Here is a 21643-nt window from a genome sequence, read left to right on the forward strand (position 1 = left end):
AATTGTTGTGCTTCCAAATATGGTGAAACATTCTTTCCATCCACTGACTCACCTGTTGAAAACCTTGCAGCAGCAGGATGGCGTTTGGCATTTTGTTTTCCTTTCATTTATTCTGGTTCAGAATGAATTGGATACTGTGCTAGATTATCAAGGCAAAAAAAAAAAAGAAAAGGAAAAAAAAACCTAAAACAAGAGGAGACAGTGTTCTCTTTCTAGGCACAAAGCTTCATTAAAATTGGGGAAATGGCACCGTACCTAAAAGTAATGCTGTTCTTTGCTTGTTGTCAAATTTGTGCCTGTAGTTTCACAAATCCTGCCTGCCTTATTTCCCTGTCAGATTTAAAAGCTGGTGCCCTCTTTCCAGCCTGATGGACTTGCTCAATCTGGATCACAGTACCTGTATTCTCACCAGTGTGCAAGTCTAATAAAAATCAGGCATTCTGCATAGCAGGTGGCTCTATGTTTCATTAAAACCCATAGCAGGTGGCCATAGATCCAATGGCAGCAGTTCCAGTATAGGAACAAATTACCAACTCCATCTCCCATGGATGTGAAGGAAGTAGTGACTGTCTTAACTCCACGACAGGATGAAAACAAGTCAATTCACAATTTAATGAGATTAGGCATTGCTTTCAAAGCATTCAGAATATGTATAAATGGTAGCTATTAATCATTGCAATAACTCACTGGGGCTGCAGACTGTCTGGCTGGGGCTGTGGATGGGAAGGTGGTGATGCCAGCTCCTGTCCCCACGACGGTAGCACTGCCAGCTCTGGTGACTGTAGAGCAGCTCTTACAAAACCTTGTGGTTTTCTGAGGGCTTTCACTCCAGAAATGGTGCCAACACCTTGAAGGCCTTGCTTTCCCCTCATAACCTGTTTATTCCCTAACAACTGTGAGAGCTGACAAGGAAATCGTAAAAGTCATTGCACTGCATCCCTTCAGAACAGAGCTCTTAGCAATGTAATAGTTTTTATTTTGGGGCCAGTTCCTTTTCTTTTCTTTTCTTTTCTCTTTCTCCTTTTGAGGAGCAACGCCTCATGGAGAGCTCAGCCTGGATTACAGGAATTTCAGGAGGGACCTTCTCACTCTCCAAATCATAAAAATTCATTGCATTGCATCCCTTCAGAACAGAGCTCTTAGCAATGTAATAGCTTTTATTTTGGGGCCAGCTCCTTTCCTTGCCCCCGTTGTCTTTTGACTCGTTAGGGAGCAACGCCTCACGGAGAGCTCAACCTGGATTACAGGAGCTTCAGGAGGGACTTTCTCGCTCTCCAAAGGCCCTGACAGGAGGGTGGGGTCGGGCTCTGCTCCCAGGGCACAAGGGACAGGTCGAGGGCGAATGGTGCTGAGCTGCGCCAGGGGAGGTTTGGGTTGGACAGCAGCAGGACTCCCCTCACAGAAAGGACGACGATGTAAATGTAAATGAACTTTGCAGTGAGGGTGGCAGACCGCTGAACAGCTGCCCAGGGAGGGCGTGGAGCCTCGCTTCTAGGAGACATTCCAAACCCGCCTGGACGCGTTCCTGTGTCACCTGCTCCGCCGGACTGGATAATGTCCAGAGGTCCCTTCCAACCCCAACAATACTAGGATTCTGTAATCAGACAGTGGAACGGGAGGCGGCGGAGCCACCATCCCTGCGGGTGTTTCGGGACGTGGCATGGGTACCCTGCTCTGTTTGACACCGCGGTGCCGGTCACAGCTTGGCCCCGCTGCTCTATCCCAACCCCAGTGTTGCCGTGAGGGAGCGACCGCGCATCTCCGCGCCCTCAGCGCCCTCAGCGCCGGCTGGGGGCGGCACGGGCGGCGCTGAGGCGGCGCGTGCGCAGCCCGCGCGCGGCGCCGGGAGGAGGCGGGCCGGGGGGGGGGTCTCTGCGCGCATGCGCGGGCGGGGCGGGCGCCCCCCCCACGCCGTGTGTGTGTGTGTGAGTGTGTGTGTGTGAGTGAGTGAGTGTGTGAGGGGCACTGTGGCCGCGGCCGCCCCGCGCCTGCGGAGCCGGCGGCGCGCGGCGACCCGCGCAGACACCGCAGCCCCTCCGGCAGCACCTCCGAGCGGCCGCCCCGCCGTCATCCATCCCCCCTCTCGCAGGTGAGCTGCGCTGTCGCGGCGGGGAGAAGAAGGAGGAGGAGGAGGGAGCCGGCGCCCGCCTCCGTGGGGCTCATTGTCCGGCTCCTCAGAGGAGGAGGAGGAGAGAAGAAAGGAGGCTTCGCCCCGGCTCGCACGCCGGGCCTTGCAGTGCTGTTGCTGGCCGGGGATTGGAGGCGCTCCGTCCCCTCCCAGATCCGGGGAGGGTCCCGGCCCCCCCGGGGCTCCGCCGCCCACCTGCCGCCCTCTCGTCCTCCCCTTCCTCCTCCTCCTCCTCCTCCTCACACGGGGGTGGCGAGGAGCGGAGCCCCCTCTCGCCGGTGTGTACGCGGCGGGGCTCCAGCCTGGCTGCGGGACGGAGGGTTACGGGGCTTCGGGAGAGATGTTCGTCCCCCCGGTGCCTGCTTGCGGGGCTGAAGTGTGGTTTATAACGCGGACACCCCACCCTTGCTGTCTGTGGAACCCTCAGGGACCGGGGGGTTGGTGCGTGGGGACGGGCAGAGCCGCGTCCGCGTGTGGGGCACCGCGGGGCCGGAGGGCGGCCGGGGCGGAGCGCAGGCTGTGGCGGAGAGATACCGCTATCCATCGGTGCTGCCCCGGGGATGGGCCCCGCCACCGGGACACCAGGACAGGGACAGGGCAATGCACAGGGATGGGGACACGAGGGACAGGGCAGTGCACAGGGATGGGGACACGAGAGACAGGGCAATGCACAGGGATGGGGACACGAGTGACAGGGCAATGTCCAGGGATGGGGACACGAGGGACACGGCAGTGCCCAGGGATGAGAACACGAGGGACAGGGCAATGCACAGGGATGGGGACACGAGGGACAGGGCAATGCACAGGGATGGGGATACGAGGGACAGGGCAGCGCCCAGGGATGGGGACACGAGGGACAGGGCAGTGCACAGGGATGGGGACACGAGGGACAGGGCAGCGCCCAGGGATGGGGACACGAGGGACAGGGCAATGCACAGGGATGGGGACACGAGGGACAGGGCAGTGCCCAGGGATGGGGACACGAGGGACAGGGCAGTGCCCAGGGATGAGAACACGAGGGACAGGGCAATGCACAGGGATGGGGATACGAGGGACAGGGCAGTGCCCAGGGATGGGGACACGAGTGACAGGGCAGTGCCCAGGGATGGGGACACGAGGGACAACATGGACAGTGGCTGTAAGAAGGGGATGAACACCACATCGCACCACTTTGATGTAAACCAGGGTCATTTCAGAGCGTGTTACCTTCCAGTAGATGGGAATCTGCTCTAGAGGATGGACAAATAGATGCTGTTCATTAGACATGAGGTGTGTTTAGCATTATTTCTTTCCTGGCAGCAGATGCTGGAAAGGCAGTTCTGTAGATATATTTCAAACCACGATGAGTGGTGCTGACAGGTAATATTGAGTAACTTGCCCTGTGAGTTTAATAGGAGTTACAGGCCTGGGGAAATTCTGTGGATGTGTATCTCTATTTGCAGGTTTCCTATACTGACACTGTTGGAGAGATCCCTCTACTGAAAAAGGTGCTTTTGCACAGGTCTTATTTCTGCACCCCTCCTTCTGTGCCTTTGCTGAATTAAAGAGCTTTGCAATGACAGATAGCTAGAAGAGGTGGAGACTATTTCTTTTCAAATGGGATCAGAAGATAATCAGGCAATCAAATGTTTGATAGGCCTACAGCTTTTTAGGTTTTCTCAGGTTTGGAAAATATGGGATGCACAATGATTATTTCCTATTTTTCTCGTATAACTCCTTGCTTCTGCAGCTGACTTTGTTTTAGTTGTATTATGGTGGTGTTTATTTGTAAACAAAATGGGTATAACATTCTCTTCATGTCAAATGGTGGTTTGAGACCCTTTTTGGTATATAGACCTATTGCATGTGTTACTGGTTGTGCATAATTTTATTTAATGAATTTCAACTTGTCAGGTGTTTGTTTCAAAACATTATTAACTCTCAACAGAGCATTAGAAATAATACATGGATCAAAGCTCGAGAACGACTCATGCAGTTTTTTTGTGTATTATTGTAAGGTGTACTATCTGATAGCAGAGCCAAAGGATTTCCATAGGCACCTCTGCATGAGCTGTACTGCCTTGGACCCTGCTTTTGGGAGCTGATATGATCCACATGGGTGCCAAAACAGCTGAACTGAGTTGGCACCATCAAGTGCCACAGCATAATGTTGTACAGAAGTTGATAATAGTGATTTTTTTTTCTAGCAATGTCTCTGATTACTCTGGAAATTATTTTATGTTTCTGGGCTACATAAGTAAATTCCTTTTTTTTTTTTAAATTTCGATGGAGGATTGAATTCCTTTTTTTTAAAGGAAATTCCTCGCAGAAGCAGAGTTATTCCTGCTTTCCACAGGCTCTGCACATCCCTGCTCGTGGGCTGTCTGCAGTCCTGCTCAGAAGTTGGCCGAAGCTGGGTCACTGGAATTGAGAGGGTGCCCTCTGGTGACATCTGTGTGTGGCGTTTGGGCTGCATGGAAAGGAGCGCTCCAGCGAGTCTGGAATGAAACATTGCTCCCAGCACAGCTGCGGGTGTGTTCGGCACGGAGATGCTGGGCTGGCTTGGCTCAGATGAGGGACAAGCGCTTGGGAATTCATGTGGAGGATGTACAGCAGTCCCTTGGTGTCTGGGAGCGCCCTTGTGAAATATTCTACCTTGTAATTTATTTTGCTGCATTTTAATATGAAATGTTTAACTCAGTCCAGTGGAGACAATGCTTCCCCCCCCAAGAAAAAAAAACCCTTCATGTGGTTATCCTCTTTACTCACCATTGGGTTTCGTTTGATTTTTTGGGGTTTTTTCCTGTAGAAATGTAGGGGTTTTCCTGCAGAATTTTGGAGCTGTCTTTTCCTTTTTACACTTCTATCTTGCCTTGTGACTGTAGATTAAAAATGCCAGTGTTTAGATGTTTTATTGATCTTTATGCTGCTCGGCACTAAGGAACAAGGATGAAGATACAAGGCTAACTTTAACTACAACCACTTGTGTAAACTTTGATTTTTGAAATCAGCTGTGATTTTTGGATGACTGGGGTTTTTGAAATTGACTGAAATTGACAAAATTACTTTTTTACAGAAACGTAATGCAGTCATAGTGTGCTAATGTTCTGCTTGATGTCTTTGAATATTAAAAGATTTGAATTGACAAGCCACACCTCCATCTTAATCAGTTGGTTCCTCATTTTTTTTTTTTTTACATTGAGATTTGGGGTTAATCTTTGCCTTTATATTTGCTTGAAGCTGAGTCATTTGAGCTCCTCCTTTCATTCAATAACTAAAGCTGAGTTGAAAATATCCTTTAGGGGTGGGGAGTGTAATTGGTTGCCTTTTTTCAAAGAATAAGCCACCAAAGGCATAATATATTTCTCTTCTAAGTATTGGTTTACAGCTCTTGTTAGAAAACAGACTTAGAAATGTATTTTCAAAATAATGAAAGATTTCTGTTAAAAATCTTTGCATTTAAATACCTGGAACTGCTGCAGTAGGAATCATCTTTTAATATAAGTGTATGTGTCATAGTTAGTGCATGAACAGAAGCTTTGTGGGCTTCATGTTTGGTCTGTTTATGAATTAATCACCTTAAAGGACTGCTGAAGTGAGGGTGTCTTCATGCTGCAGTTGGGCGTTTTAAGTAGGTTCTCTGTATGCTCAGTCCCCTGGAATGTGTGGATGTGTGACTGCAACTCCTTTTGTTTTACAAAGATCCATAAAAGCCTGGTAGGATTCTAGGGAGAATGGCATTGGAGTCCTGGCTCTGGGCAAGCTGGTCCCACTGGGGCTTCTGCCCAGCACGATGGGGCCATCCAAGATGGGAGCTGGAGCAAGGCAGGGGGTGAAGGGTGGGAGGGCTCCCAGCGCTGGCTCTGCAGTCAGGAGGAGCTGTCAGGAGAAGGTGGGGAGTAGGGAGAGGCTGCCCAAAGCCCTAAACAGGGAGGCTGTATCCTGCATCGTGGTGTGTTGTGAACACTGGAGCTGTTGGCTTTGACTCAGGAGTTAGAATGGCACAAATGATATAAAATAAATTATATAAATGATAAAAATAAATGAAATAAATTATATAAATAAGTGATGGGCATTGGAGTGGCTTGTGGCCAAGGGAGGCTGTTCCCAGTCTGGGTTTCAGTTTATAGGAGAGTTTGTCTCGAAAGGGACCTGTTTGGTGAATCTTACAGTATGGCAAATAAAACACTGGGAAGTCTAGTGAGTCATCACAAAGAGTTTGAAAATGCAGTGTTCCTGACCTGCGTTTAAGGTTGATCTTTACTCTCCTGGACTCACTGCTCTGAGGTGTGCTGCTTTAGTGCACTCTCAGCTGGTGTTCTCAGAGCTCCCCACGGGCTTCCAGATGGGTTGTGGACTGTCATGTGGCACAAGTGGTGTCTGCCTTGAACCCTGGCAGATCCCCTGAGTTTGCTCACTGAGTGCTTCCTACCCCAGCCTTATTGTCCCTGTAACTTTTTACATGTCAGTAACTTCAGCACAGACAAACCACAGCTGGGTGGTGAGGTGTACTTTTCCATAAGGATAGGGTTCCCTTTCTCTTCCCATGGCTTTGTTGTCCTACAGTCCTGACTTACAAGAATGACAGTTCAGGTAAAACTGGGAAAAGAAGCAGCTGTGTACCTTGCAGGACCTAGAGGCTTTGCTGTTATTTCTAAGGGTCTGCACTGTTTAGGTGTGTTTTGGCTCTTTGTATCAACTGCATCAACAAGTCAGGGTTTCCTTCCCCAGAAACTCCCTGGCTGTGCTGCAGGCACAGCTTTGGCTGGCACTGAGAAGCTCTCGAGCTACTAGGTCAGAATATCAAGAAACTCTTTCATCAGCCCCTCCTGAGCATCATATTTGTGGTTTAAAAACCTGCCTATTTCTCAGTGGTAAAGAGCAGCCTCCTGTGTTAAAGATTAAGGCTGTAACATGACAGTTGATTTGATGCCAGACTTAAGAGAACACCACATCCACTGCTGTGTGATGGTTAAGGGGAAGCCTTTCCCTTTTCTCCAGGCTGATGCTCCTTGCAGTCCCCTAGGATAGGACAGATCTTGATTCAAACTCCTAAGAATAGTTATTTATTCTGTTTCTTTGAGATGATGACTTGTGGCCTGTTCTCCATGCCTGTTTCAGAATTCCATTTGTATTTAAATGTGCACATACATTCTGTAGGCACGGGAAGCCTGAGCTGGCGTGTGAACGTGTGCCTGGCCTATTTTCCCTGCTCTGTCTGAGGAGACTGTGAGTCTGTCCCATGTATTCCAAGTGTGACCACAACAGTTAGTGTAGCTCAGTGCCTCATCAGTATGTAGTTGAGATTTGAACATGGATTAGAACAAGCTGGCTGAAGTTCAATCCAGATAAAATATACATGATGATGTGGATGTAATTATCAGCCTCCCTAATTGAAGGGCTGCATTTGCCATTTGGTAGAAGTGTTAGTGCCCCCTGGTGACTCACGTTTATTACTTGTTCTTAGCAATCATACTGAAGCAGTAAAATCAGGCTGTTTTAAGCCTTTGACTGGAAACTGAGACCCCCCCCCCCACCAGCTGATTAGACCTGGAAAGTTTTGACTGGAAATTGTCTTTGCCCTTCCTCCCGTGGGTTTTAGATAGTAGTGTAGTTCCTAGTGCAAGTAAGGAACTGTAACAAGCCTGGGTCAGTTAAGGAGTTGAAACTAGCATGGCCAAGGCATAAGCAGAGCTGCCAGCGAGGGAATTTGATTGTGGAGCTTGCTATGAGCTCCTCTGCCAAAAAGTGGTTGGCCCAATTTATTAATTTCTTGAAGCTCATGAATCTCTTGACTTACAGTGCTTGTCCTGTGTGTCCATCAGCTGTCTGAGGGCTGAAGTGCTCAGAGAAGAAATGGGTAACAAGGTTTGTGGAGGAGAAGCTTGAGGTACCCTGGCTCTCAGGCTGTAATTCCATTTTAAAGTGATTTGGATGCAGAAGGCTTTGCTGGCTTTGGAGCTGCCTCAGTGGCACTTGGGCTTTGGGATATGTATGTGTCACCTCTTTTCCTCTTTAATGGAGCTGTGCTATTGGCAGCAATCAATTCAGTCTGAAGTGACCTAGGTCTGGCTGTCCATGCTCTGACCATTGCTGTAGTAGTGTGGCATTAAAAGTTGTTTGATTTGTGCCTCCCTCATTATTCATTAAGGGGCAGCTTGGAGACTCTCTAATCAGCTCTCATTGAAATGGGCTCAGATTGATTGTGCTGGGGAAGAAGGATATTGATCTTTTTCAGAAGTTGAAGGTGTATTTCTTAGATAATAGTGGCTAGATAAAACTGGCAGAGATCCCGAAAAGAGTGATCTTAATGCAGTTTGTAAATTGGATTGCTGTTATCACATTATTTATGTGCCCAGGGTTGGGGGTAATTGTCTAGACTCTAGTATTATATTTTCATTTAGATCTAGAATTAGTGGTATAGTGTCACAGAGTGACTGGACTCAGACTGAGACTAATAAGTGAATAAACAGGACTAGTACAAAACACATTTTCTGCTGCGATACATCATTTTCAGATTAATGTGTAAGCAGGCAGAAGCCTCCAGTGAAAAGCTGAAGGTCTCATCTCTACTGTTTTTCTTTATTAGCTTCATATATGAATCTTTCTGAGGAGGTGTGTAAGCACAGATAGACTTGTGAGTTCTGTGTAAAACTCAAATCTATAAACTCTGTAAATGGTTGTTTCTAGTTCACTTGTTTTATTGCCAGGTTTGTGTAATCTTCTAATTGCTCTGAATTTCTGTTGCTTGCTTGATAACTTTGGGGTCCTCCACAGCTGTAACTAATCTGAGTTGGTTTGTAATTGAGTTAGATTGTGACCCCATGTGCAGCTTATTTATTGACTGCTCACTCCTCTCCCTGTATTGGCAGAGAGATAATGCAGCAGAGAGAGCTGCAGGAAACTTACCCAGCTAAGAAATTAAGCTTCCCCCCTGGTCCTTGCCTTGTGGTTCAGTTTGATAGTTTTCCCCCAAGCTGTTCACTTCAGCTATACAAGCTCATGGCACAGAAAGGAACATGAAAAAGCATTAGTGATGGAGATGAATGGTGAGTATAAAATCAAGTTCCCATAAACCAACTGAAATCAAAAGTGGATCAAATGTCAGTTGTTTATTAGTTGAGCTTGTGGAGTGGTTATCTTGAATCCCTAGCTGGGTGTGCAAGTCTGGGAGCTTGAAATAAAGTTGAAATTTTGTTTCAGATTTTATGCAGGAAAATTTAAGGCATTTTAGGATCCTTGTGGCACTTCTGAAAATCCATTTTGCATAGAGCTAAACTCTGCCATTGTTGCATCTTTTACAGTAGGCTGGTGAAGTGAGTTGGCAGTGATGATGATGTTGGTGGAAACTTGTTCATACAGCTGATCATGTCCAGAAGTCTGTAAAGTATTTTGGGGATTCCAAGAGCATGTGCAGTTAGCAGATGTGAGGTGTTAGAATGCTGGTAGCATTGCATAGTTTCCTGTGTGCTCATTGTGGATTTCAAAATGCACAAATTCTAAGTGCCAGACCACTAAAAGATAAAAAGGTCCAAAGTTTCCAGCTGCTCACTTTCCCATTACTGCATCACTGGTTTGTGCTGTCACTAATTGGTAACTTCATGTTATGAAGTGTATTGATAAAGCTATGTGGATGACTCTCAATTGTTGTACTTCCTCTCCCAGTGTCGTGTCATTAACTTTCCCTGGGTGGTTCAAGGGCACCTGCACAGTGCTGCTGTTGCTGGCAGGTCCAGAGCGCTCTGCCGACAGCCACTTTTCCCATGTGCTTTATTGGTAAGCCTACCTGAGAAGGGGCAGCTATCTCGTGTATTTTTAGAATATTAGTCATGTACTTTTAGACTGACCAGTTTGTTTAGGCATTAGTCATCAGGCTTGTCTGGTAAGTGCCTCTAAATAATTTTGATACAATTATTGATCAGACTTTTACAGAACTATGCCCACAGGCATTTTGGAAAAGAATAATGTGTGAGAGTAGAATCCATTGAGTTCAGTCCTTCCATGCAGTTGAAGTGATTTGCAAGTATTTTCTGGAGCTCAAAGTGAAAAATTACTGAAGTATTAGCAAGATTTCTGCTTAGCTACACGTGAACCCTCTGCTCCTGAGAGACATGAGTGTGGTGCACAGTGAGCAGCCTGAAACTCGGGGCATTTGTTGGGGTGGGTAAAATCTGGCCCTTGCAGGTCTGCCTCAAGATAAGATGAAGTTAAACATTACCTAGCTCTGAGGCTTTATTATTATTACCTTTTAATATGTCATTCACTGATGGTGTCAGGTGTGTGGTTTCTTAGGAAACTGTTTCCTGTGTTCTTTATATCAGAGCAAATGTCCCTCTGTGGTAGAAATGTTTTTGCTACTTTGTGTTTGAAAAAGGCTTTGCTCTCCACTCATTGCTGGTTGTTTGCTCTGTTGATCATACATAATTTCTTACAATCCTCCTTTGGGGATTTTTTTCCCTCCTAGGCTGGGCCTATTTTGCATTTATTTTGAAGAGATTTTGCCAGGTAGCTCTTTGATAACAGAGTTTGGTATTCATAGTGATGTGCCTTGCTAAGTTTTTAATGGTGCTTTAAACAAGCACATATTGTGTTACATTGGACAAAGGAAGGTGGCAGTGCCAAATCTAATCACAGTGTGAAACTGTGATTCTTTGATTATCTTTTGTACCCTTAGGTAGCTGTAGGTATGCTGGCAAAAGATGATTTTATTTGTGGAGGTTGTTCAGCTCTACTGCCAATATCTGTTAAAGTGGCTGAGTGTCCACCTGGAATAATTCTAAAGGAATTTAGAGAGGAAAATGATGTTAACCAAATTGTAGTCAGGAGATGAAACAAAAAAGCAAGCTTGGTAAGTTTTCACTATTGATGTGTGCCAGAGGTACAGTGTTTTATAAAGCTGAAGGCACATTAAAGCAATATGAAGCAAAAAAAGCTACTTTTGAGGTACTAAAGTATTTCTTTACCTTTGAGGAATGGCAGGTAAGCAGATGGAGTGCTCTAGGACCTGCTTGAGAGCAGCTTCCTCAGTGCCTGCATGTAATGACTTGCCCTTGGACCTAATTAACTCACTGGCTTTTTTTTTAATGTGGATAGGGTCTATGTGATGACAGAACTTGAACTGTATTTCATGCTGTGACTTGCCTTTAATACTTCTGTAAAGTCAGTCTTGACTCTTTTCTGAAGCTCTCTTGGTGGGGAGGCTTCTTCAATGAGGAGCTAGTTCATGTTTCAGATAAAGCAATTTAATTTATCTTCAAAGAGGTATTTCTATAGCTGTGTGTAAGCTGGTATTCAGGGACACAGGTTTGTTAAGAAGAGAGGTCTAAAACTGTTCAAGACCAGCAGTTGGAGCTCTTTTAATTTCTTCTGGTTTTGGTCATCAATGCCATATGACTGGGAGGGAGAGGGGAAAGAAATATCCACGTATGTGTTGTTGTTGCACTTTGCTATATTATTTTTTTTTGTATGTACAATAGAAAGTTTGAAAGTATTTAAGGTGACATTATGTCAGGGCTTATAGCAAAACTTAGCAAGTGTGTAAAACAGGTATGAACTTTTAAGCATGTTTAGACTAAAAGGAGTTGACAATATGCACTATTGATTTGAGGCTGATGTGGTTTTGTTGAAGAATAATTCTTGATCTGAATTGTATCACTTATAAGCCAGTAAAGACATTAATTGAAAGGGCATTGTTGAGGCCAAAGTCTTTTATGAAGAGTAGGTTTGGGAGATGTGAAATCTGTTGTGCAGATCTGTGTGTTGATACAATTCAGAGGTGTGCTGTATTTGTGCTGCACTGTTAGACACACACAGAAATCCAGCTGGCATCTGTTAAGTGATACTGCTAAAAAGAGAAGATAGCTCCTTGCATTATTTATCAGACAAACGTAAGAGATGTCTTGCTAAGCTATTGCACCCACAAAACTTCTGTTAAATCCCTCATTTGCAAACAAAGATATATTGTAGAAGAATTTAGACCTTTATTTCAGCTGTACCTGGGAGGTTTTTTTAAAGGTAGCTCTTACTTTCCTGACTTAAGAAATTATTTTACTTACTTTTTCTTCATCTCTTTTTATGAGGTAATAATCTTAAATGGAAAACAGAATCAGGCAGTAGTGGAGTTAAAGGACGTGGACAGAGGTGAGATCTCTGCAGGGACCAGGAAAAGACAGGCTTCCCTTGCTGCCTTGGGATTTGCCTGAGTTCTGTGCTGCTTTCAGGTGTCAGATTTCTGTGTCTGGTACTGAATGTCGTGGATATCTTCTTGATTCTACTTGAAGTGAGGGAGGGAAGATGAGGAGAAGTGATGGACTTCAGCAACTGAAGGTTTTGTTGTTTGTCTCTTTCTCTGGTGTCATCTTTCCCTATTATGTTCCAGCCTGTTAATGGAATTGGATATCTTTTTTTCCCCAGGGCAGTAGGGTGTGTTTCTATGATCTTATCATTAGACTTGCTGATCACTGTTTCTTTGTTGCTTTTTCTGTATTTCTGATTCTCCTGAAGTTGGTAGAAATGCTTACAGGAAGAAAAATTGCTGTCTTTTGGAATTCATAGTCAGCATCTTCTCTGAAGATGAGGAGGCTGATATTTTTAATGTAACAATACTTTAAATCAGAGAACATGTCATGGAAGAGGTACAGGAGTCTTGCCTAGGCTGGAGATGCCACTTAGGAATTGTGTTCTCTTTTGGGTGCGGGGCTTTTGGGGCCGGGTTGAGCATTTCCTTGGGTCCCAGGGTGAGCTGATGTTGAATTGGCTCCATTTGTCAGTGAGGGGGCTGCTTTATGCAGCAGTCTCTGGTAGAGCAGCCCTGCTGTCTGATGTTTGCCAGCTCTGTCAGATTGATGGTGTTTATTAGCCACACACAGCTCTCCTGGAAAGCCCTGCTCTGTTGTTTGTGAACAAACTAGATTCTTCTGTCAGAAAGACCCTTATATGAATCCTTATATGAATATTGCATTTAAATTAGTAGTTGGGTTGCTTGTTTTTGCTTAGGTAGTTTTTGTTGGCTGACTTGGAGGTAGTGAAAGATAAATTTGTATAGGTCATTAAAATAGCTTTGCTTTTAAGTGATAAAGCTGTTTCAGAAGTATCACCTGCCAAAACACACTAACCATGTTGTGGCTGGTGACTTCAGGGTATTTCAACAGTAAGGTACTAATACCCTATTTATGATGTGGCTGGTTCTCTTTTATGTTTAAATAACAGCAGGACCAGCATGAACCTCCCCTACTTGGCAAGCTGAACATGAAACTAAAAGATTAAAGTGTTTTCAAAGGGCAGCCAAGGTATTGACTTTTTCAGCCATTCTTTCAGCAGGTAAGAGGCAACTTGCTTCTTGCTAGTTTAGCATGGGGAAATGCATTACTAATTTGTGTTTTGCTTTGGTTTTTTAGTTTGATGATATGGATGATTTTGACTTTGAGATAATACTGAAAGCTCTTAATTAGTTTAGTTTATATATATATACACACATGCACACACGTATGTATTTAATTGGGCTCCCTGTTGAGCTCTCCCAGCTGAGTTTGTTTCCCAGCACACTTTCTCTTCACTGCAGCTTTTTTGTTGCTCAGGCAAGGCTGCTCCTGCTTTGGTGTGCAGCATCCAGTCATCCTTCTAATGTTGACAGATTTCCTTGTACCTCCAGAACAAGGACAGTTTAATGATAGTAATGACGAGGCAGTATCAAATCCTTGTCCAAACTGTAACTTGGGCTACTCATTCCCAATACTTAGAAACAATTGCTCAGACCCTTTCAGTTCTCTGTGTTAGGGGCATTTCTTTCATGTTTTTTCCTCCTATTCAAGGTGAATCTTGCATGAGAGCAAAAATGCTTGTCTTGGCTAAGCTACATATTTGTGTGACTGGATTTTTGTTTTAAGGCAGCAATCCAGGGCATGGCAGGGCTCAAAGAAGTGCTGTATTTTCATTTAGATGAGGTGAACAATTAGCTTCCATTGGTTTGTCCACAATGACCAATCTTTAGAAAAAGCCAGTGTTGTTGGTTATTCTGAGCCAGAAGATGTCCTCTCTGCAGAAGGGGGAAAAAACATGTTTGTGCAAAATTTAGGACAGAATTCCTGCAGGATTCCTGCCAGAAGTTGCCAGGGAATCCTTACCTGGTAGATGTCTTAGGATCTGAGGATCTTTGCTTTAATTCTTCTAATTGTGTTTTTTTCCTTGAGCTTTGTGCTGCTTCATTGCTGTGATGGTTTTGGTGAAACTGGAAAGGAAGCAAAGCAATTTCCAATCATTTTGCTAAGATCAGAGATTTTGGCTATTAGTATTAGTGAAGTAGCAGATAGGGGATTCTTTTGGAAGGTTCTAATCTGTGAGCTTTTTAAAGATAAAGTTACCATCACCTTGTGGTCCCATGACAATGGGTTTTATATCCCTACTTGTGATAGCTTGCCCTGTCATGCACTTTATTGCATTATAGCATTCTAGTTTGACTTTTCATCAGTTAAAAGATTAACAAAAAGTTGAATATAATTCTCTTTTTAGTTCAATGAAATGTTAAATGGCATGGTTTCCTTAAAAGGAAAGTGTTAACTGCTGTAAATCAGTAGTTTACATTCAAAGCACCATTTTCCTTCAAATCCATGACAGCTCTATTGTGTACAGAGTACCTCTGTCATTACTCTTGGACCCAAGTTTCCAGCTTGCACATGTCTGCACTTAAATCAATCTTTAATGTCTGCTTTCATTGATTTGGCAGAAATGGACACAGCTGTGTTTCATAAGCTTAAGGATATGTTTGAGTGATAATTACCCAGTCATCCACTGAATAGCTCAAATATCCAAGTAGCTGGCTAGGATATCACTTGTGAACATACTGTGCTGAATTCACAGTGCTGGAATAATCTTAAAAATCCTTCCTGACAGTCTGTATCGAAGGCATGTCATTAATCTTACCCTTGCAGTGTCTTTCTCTTGGTTTTGTAACAAGAATTTAAGGCTTGCCTTTACTGCCCTTAGAGGTATACAAATAATTTTATATGGCTGGTTCTTACTCCTTGCCAGCTGTGCTCTTCAAATTAATGCTTGTGCTGCTACATCTCAGTGTCTTTTTGATGTCTTCTGGAAAGCATTGTGTTCTCCAGCAGTTACACAAGTTCTGTAGATATTTATGATGTCATTCCCTCTTTAGGGCACATCCTTTCATCAATAATGCAGATAGATGGCTTAGAAATGGCTCCAGCAGGGCTCTTGTTTGTAATGCCCATTTACCTGAAATCACATTGAGATTTTTCTGGTGACTGGACTGTTATTGTTTGTGAACAAACAATGAATGGGTTTACCAGAATTTCAGGCCTTCAAATAAATTCCTGTCTACCTTGAGTGTCTACAGAGACACCCTGCCCTGTGATCTACTATAAGTTTCTCTTTTGATAACAAGAAAAAAAGTCTGATGCCATCTTAGAAATACATTTTCCTCCTTCATGAAAATACACACTCTGAGTTGTTTCAGTTGAAGCAAACATATTTTTGGTCAACAGTTTCAAGCACTTTGAGTGGGTCACTGATAAATGGTCAGGCCATCTGACTGTTGGAGTCCTGTACTTGAGTTAACTTGGTTTCCAGGTTTCTGTGACTTGGTTTCCAGGTGTTTTATTAGGCTGGTGCTTTGGTGGTCACTGGTTGCTGACTGATCTTGGGTGGAGAAAGGTATTTAAGTGATGGCTATTTGAATCTTTATCTGTTCTCTCCTGAGCTGGCTGATTTACTGAGGCCCTTCCAAAGTGAGACAGAAATATGGAAAAGAGGTGAATGGGATGCTCAGATTCATAAATAACTGGTTTGTGTGTTGTTTGCTTGTTGAAGTTGTGTGCCCTGGGCTTGACACACTTCCATAAATGAATGCAGGGATGGTGACACAGGTGGCACAGAAGATCCCCTCTCTCCCCCAAATGTCTGTTGTAGTTTCCCATAGCAGTCATCATAGCAAACAGGCAATTCATAGGCTGATAGATTTTTCCCTGTTAGCACCATTTCTATAGCAACAGTGCATATCAATGCATGATGTTCAGGACAGAATAATTATAGAGAACATGGCTGAAATGTTGCTGTCCCAGGTTTTACTGATAAAGGCTGTACTCATCTCTCTGAAAGCTGAATTTCAAACCAGACTAAGATATTGTGTGTCCTCTTTGAGAAAGGTCCTTAGTGTTTATTAGTGGCTTAATAAACAAATACATTAAAATGTTCTCTCAGCAGTATTTTCTTCTGAGTAAAAAACTCAGGTGTTCAACAGGGGAGGAGTTTTGACTTCTTTTCCTTTTTTGCCTTACTATACAAACCAACGGGGCAGCCAAGGCTGGTGGATGAACCAAGTCCTTAATTCTGTGGATTTGGAGGCTGTTACTGAGCAACACTTGGGATTTTCTCTCTTGTTAAAAACTGTCCCAGGATGGTTTGATCATCTTAATTTTCGTTTGGCTGTTTGCAATTTTGACTCTAGGACTTAACTCAAATTTCCATGCCTACTCCTGGAGGCATTTTCTTTACATTTTTCTTTACATTTTCTTTACCCTGTGTGATGTGTAGGTTTACACAGGAAATTCAGAGTGGATCCTCAGGCTTAGTTTTTGTCAGGTTTTTTCTTCCATGTGTTTTTGGCATGTGAGGCTGGTGATTTGCTGGTGTCAGAGTTCCTGGAGTCTGTTTGCAGTAACAAAACTCAGGCTGTCAGTTGTCATTCCTGTCTCAGAACTTAAAAGTGTGCCACTTACATACAATTATATTCAAGTATTTTTCCCCATTTTTTTCCTTCTGAGAGAAGGCATGGCACCTGCATGGATCCATTTGCAGATCATTACAATGATTTTCTTCAAGTCTGCCTTCTGCTGAAATTTGTTGTGCTGCTTTATTGAAAATAATAATAAAGAAGCTAGGAATACAGAAGGCAGTTCTAGAGACTGTTCACTGTGAGATGTGTTATTTTTGCTGATGCAGAGTTTTAATAATTCTTCCCCATTTGTGTGTTACTTGTGTTATCCTCAGACAAAGCAAAACTGGATCTAACTACCTCTGAAAAGAGTTTTTGGATGCTGAAGTCCATGTTAGCAGCATTCAGTGCTCCACTGGTGCATGCTCTGAAGGATGATATCCCTGTTCAGAATGGTCTCCACAGATGTGTTGTTTATTAATTCCAGTGATCTCGTGCCTGCACTTCTTAGCCAGAATAACACTTTGCAAACTGAGCATCACTTAATCAAGGGGACATTAATCAATTACTTCTCTTCTTGTTTGCAAACAAAAATGACAACTGTATGGCTAAGTGGTGGAGGTCTTGAAAATCCAATTGGGGAAAGATTATCATCTTATAGAACTGCCTAATTAATTAAAATTATTTGCCTCTAGTTTAAATCCTATTTATTTTCTTTGCAATCTTTTTACTTCTTATTCTTGAAAATAAGTATTTCCTTCAGCAATGTCTCTAGGTTATGTTTTCTCCTGTTGTGTCTTTGGGACAAGGAGGGATTCTGCTCTGGTTCCTTACTGAGCAAACCTGGATTTCTTCTTCAGGATGAAAACAGATTTTGCTCCAAGAGGTTAAACTTTGGGTTTGTTTTAGTTGTGGGAGGGAGATCAGGAAGGAAGAACCTTACACTTTCTGTGCTAAAAGAATTCCCTACTGCTTACTCTTTTGCAATATGGGAGGGAAACCAAAGTATGTCTCATAAATTCAAGAGTTTCGCTCTTCTGATAACAATTGCAAAGTTAAAAAATTGCAGATCCAAAGAAATAAAGCTTTGTTCTCTGCACTTGTCTCAAGAACTACAATCAGAGGCTTCTTGGTGATCTCTGAAGAAGAAGCACCAGGGACCTGATGATTTGTAAGCAGTTTGAGAGCAGAAAGTACTTCAGGTTTTGTGCAGTATTGTCTCAGTGTGCCCACACTTTGTCTTTTAACACTCAGACACTGCTGGAGAGGCCTTTAGGTAGCAGAATGCCAACCTCTTAGGACCTCATGCTAGGCCTAAATAGCACATACACGTGTTCACATTTTTGGCTTACTCCATTTGTTGCCTGCAATGATCCTTTTCCTTCTGCGTGATTCGTGCCTTTGTGAGGGCCCAGATCTGCCACTGCTTGCAGCTGTGTACCAGTTCTCGTACTCCAATTTGTTGCCTTCTGCTAGAATATCTCCCATTTAAGTCTTGGCCCTGAGTCAGTCCACTGAGGAAAGCTGCTTTGGAGTGGTGGAAGTCAGAGTGGTAAGGATCTCCTTCCTATTTGTGTGTAACTAACCTGGAAAAATTTCCATTTTGAGCTGAACCTCTTGATTGTTGTTGCAAGTTGATGACAGACTGAGATAATGGTTTGATTTTTGTAATAGGATTTGGTAAATGAGTAACTTGTGCCTTGGAGAAAGATATTCTGGCTTTCAGTTTTGGTTCTTCTTTCTTTATCTCATCCTAGGACATGGGAGCTACAAGTTGTACCAGTTTTTGAGATTAAAAAGGGGGGCATGGGTACTGGAGAACCACGGAGAAGAGGCCTAGATAGCTGGAAACCAAGATATGAATGAGACAGAGCCTTGCTGTTACCTTGCTGTTATCTCTCTCTCTTTCTTTATTTCTCCCCCAGCCTCCTTCCATTCCCTAAGTTGGGGAATGAGGTGCATAAAAGCAGCAATAGGATTGATTCAGAACAAATTATAGTGAAAGTGCTCTGTGAATAGTGTCTTAAAGAATAATAATTTTGCCTAATTGACAGCTAAAGCCTTTTTCTAAGGTAGAAAAAGAGAATCTAAATTTAAATGAAACTTCATTTTTATTTAAGACTTCAGTGTCAAACCTAATGAAAGAACTTTTTGTTCCCTTTCTTGCTATTCCGTGGATTCTAATTTCATCTGTCTTGGAGCTTAACCAGCTGATACTGCTGTGACTGTTGTGCAACAGATGCTTGGGGAAAGAATGTGTGTGTGACAGAAGTGAGCTGTGTGAGCACAGAAGTGCTTTGAGTTTGCAGCAGGAGTCTGTGTCACTGGGTCAGCTGTGACAGTCTCTGTCAGGAAGGAATCCAGCATCAACTTAAGCAGCTGAGAGATATTTGCTGTTAGTGGTGGTGTCTGAAAACTGTTCAAGAACCCAATTGCTGGTACTCAGATTTTGAACATAAATTTGCATTTTATTCTTCTGGTTTATCTGCATTACATACTTCTGGTTTATCTGCATTATATACTTCTGGTTTATCTTCCTAATAGTTAAATATGGCAGTTGTGTCCTCATGCAGATCTCAGTTTCCTACCATAAGCAAGCTGAGGTCTCGTGGGTTCTGCTTAGGAAAGAAGTTTCACTGCCTTCAGAATACCTGCAAGCCCTTCTGTGCATGCATTTCATGGAAAAACGTTTTGGGAACAAGGTGACCAGAATTGCATAGAGTACAGCATCAGTGTCCCTTTTGCAATGTTTTGCAGGTAGTGTTGGTTCATAACTCATGTAAATATCTGGGTCTCACGTGGCTACTTCATGCTTACAGCTTTAGTGGCATCATTTCCAGCTGAAATTCACAGCAGAAATTTTACAGGAGTCAGCTACAAGAGTCCTTTAATGATTGACTTTTTTTCTTTTCATTCTTCTGTCCATCAGATAGTTTTATTTCTCCTGTATTACATTGTTTTCCTGTATTTCTAAATGGTTTTTGTTACAATATTTGTAGTGGTATTGCACATTTAATAACTCTTAGGGGAGCATAATATTAAAAAACCAGATTACTATCTGCTTTTGTCATGCCTCTACCCAACGTGTGTCTTCTCTCTTTTATCTCAGTCTTCACTAGTGGTAAATTAGGCAGTGCTTTGCCAAGATACTCACATCTGGAGATTTCATAGTGTGTGAGATTTTAGGTCTGGGATTTTATTATTTTCAGTGATAAATTTCCTTCAGGAGAGTGCAGTAGTATTAACTTGCTTGAGCTTTTATGTCTTTTGTGGAAGTTACTATTTTTATCAGTTTTACTATTTTAATATCATCATGCCTACTGAAAACGGAATTAAAGTGTGGCTTTAGGTGATTTTCATTTCTCTTCTTTAAGGGTATTTCCATGCTGTCTTTACTTATACAGTGCAGTAACTTGGGTGGGTTTCTGCTTTGGTGGCTGGAATGTGGAACTGAAGGATATCGTTTGGAAGGTGCAGTTTCTTTTCTCTTTGTTGTTATTTGCCTCTTCCTTGGCGACTCTCTGCTTCATTGTGGGGCTTTTATGTTCATTGGCTCTTCTTTAGATGTGGAGTGTGTGCTTTGTTTTTTTTTTTTTAGTATGTCTGGTTTCTTCCTTTTTTTTGTTGTGGGTTGTGTAGGTTCTTAGCAGCTGTCTCAGCTTTTACCTTTTAGAGAGAAGTTTTTCTGCACTCTCTAGTTTCCACAAGATCAGGAGCTCAGGTTCATTGTGTCTGGAACAGATTTTTTTGGTCCCTACAGTCTTGGGTAGTGACTCTGCATTTATAGTTAATGATGATCCATGCAAGGCACTTTTGTTTTCTTCATGGGGATCAAAACAAATGACACTTTGTACTCACATTATGCATAAGAATAAAGAGGATATTGGTCATCTTGACTCTTGAGCTCTTCCTAAAATTTCACTGTTTCCTCAAAGCTTTTGTACTGTTCTGGCCAGGGAGTTTCAAATGTAATTTTAGGGTTGCCTTTAATTTTAGGGTTGTCTTTTAAAATGCTGTTTATACAGTATTTTGGGAACAGTGTTTGACCCAAACTGAGCCAAGAACATCTGCTGTGGAAGGGAGTCAGGCATCAATGCTCTGTTAGATGTCTGTGAGAGTCCAGTCCTCTCTGCTCAGGTTCTTTCAGATATTCCACACACGGAGGGTGTAATGCTTAATGCTAGATTAACCATTTGAATGTAGCTGACGTTACAAAGCATTTCTGATTATGCAGTGTGATACAAATGCGAGTTCAACCTAGCAAACTCCAGCAATTGCAGCATACAATTTTCAACACAATCCCTGTGTGTGATCTGGAGTGTGCTCACTGTCACGATGCTGGTGACACCAGGAAGGAAGGAGTACGTGGGTTGGAGCCAGCTGAGGTTCTCTGAAATTCCTTGCTTCTGTGGTTTTATAGAGGCAGTGTCGGCTGCCCCGTGGTGCTGCAGCTAACCCCAGGAGACAGTCACTTGTGACAAAGAACTCGGGGAGAAGCGTTTCCAGCACCAGCTGATTGACTCACACTCGGCTGGGATGCAGTCAGTGGGTCTGGCAGAGCTGTTTGTCCGAACAAAGGGCACTCTCTGCTCCCCTCTGTGCTGAGATCAGGTGGGCTCTGCAGCAGCTGGGCTCGGGCACACCCTGCTGCTGCCCTTGCTCGGAGCTGCCTTCCCTTGGGGGGATCTGCAGGGCAGTGCCTGCGTGGGAATGGTCAGCAGCACAGCCTTGGGTGAATTGGCAGAAAAACTCACTGAAGGCAGCAGACCTTGCTTAGCTGTGCTGGCTTTGGCTGGGATCAAGTTCATTTTCTCCACAGTATCTGGTGTGGGGCTGTGTTTTGGATTTGTGAGAGCAGTGTTGAT

General features: G+C 43.6%; 1 protein-coding gene and 1 long non-coding RNA gene across 3 annotated transcripts in view; both read left to right on the forward strand.

Moving 5' to 3' along the window:
* Positions 1-1923: 1923 nt before the first annotated feature.
* RALGPS2 (Ral GEF with PH domain and SH3 binding motif 2) overlaps positions 1924-21643 on the forward strand; it is a 116788-nt gene continuing 97068 nt past the window's right edge. Inside the window, exon 1 of one of the 2 annotated variants that reach the window (XM_066556151.1) lies at positions 1924-2089. The gene's annotated coding sequence lies outside the window, so the exon portion shown is untranslated. The remainder of the gene's footprint in view (positions 2090-21643) is intronic. The other variant, XM_066556152.1, reaches the window with a different exon arrangement.
* Positions 3259-5257, forward strand: LOC136560304 (uncharacterized). The gene is made up of 2 exons (XR_010784113.1): positions 3259-3615; positions 4464-5257. It is a non-coding gene; the product is annotated as an uncharacterized lncRNA (long non-coding RNA).

Source organism: Molothrus aeneus, chromosome 9, assembly GCF_037042795.1.
Source record: "Molothrus aeneus isolate 106 chromosome 9, BPBGC_Maene_1.0, whole genome shotgun sequence".
Taxonomy (NCBI): Eukaryota; Metazoa; Chordata; class Aves; order Passeriformes; family Icteridae; genus Molothrus; species Molothrus aeneus.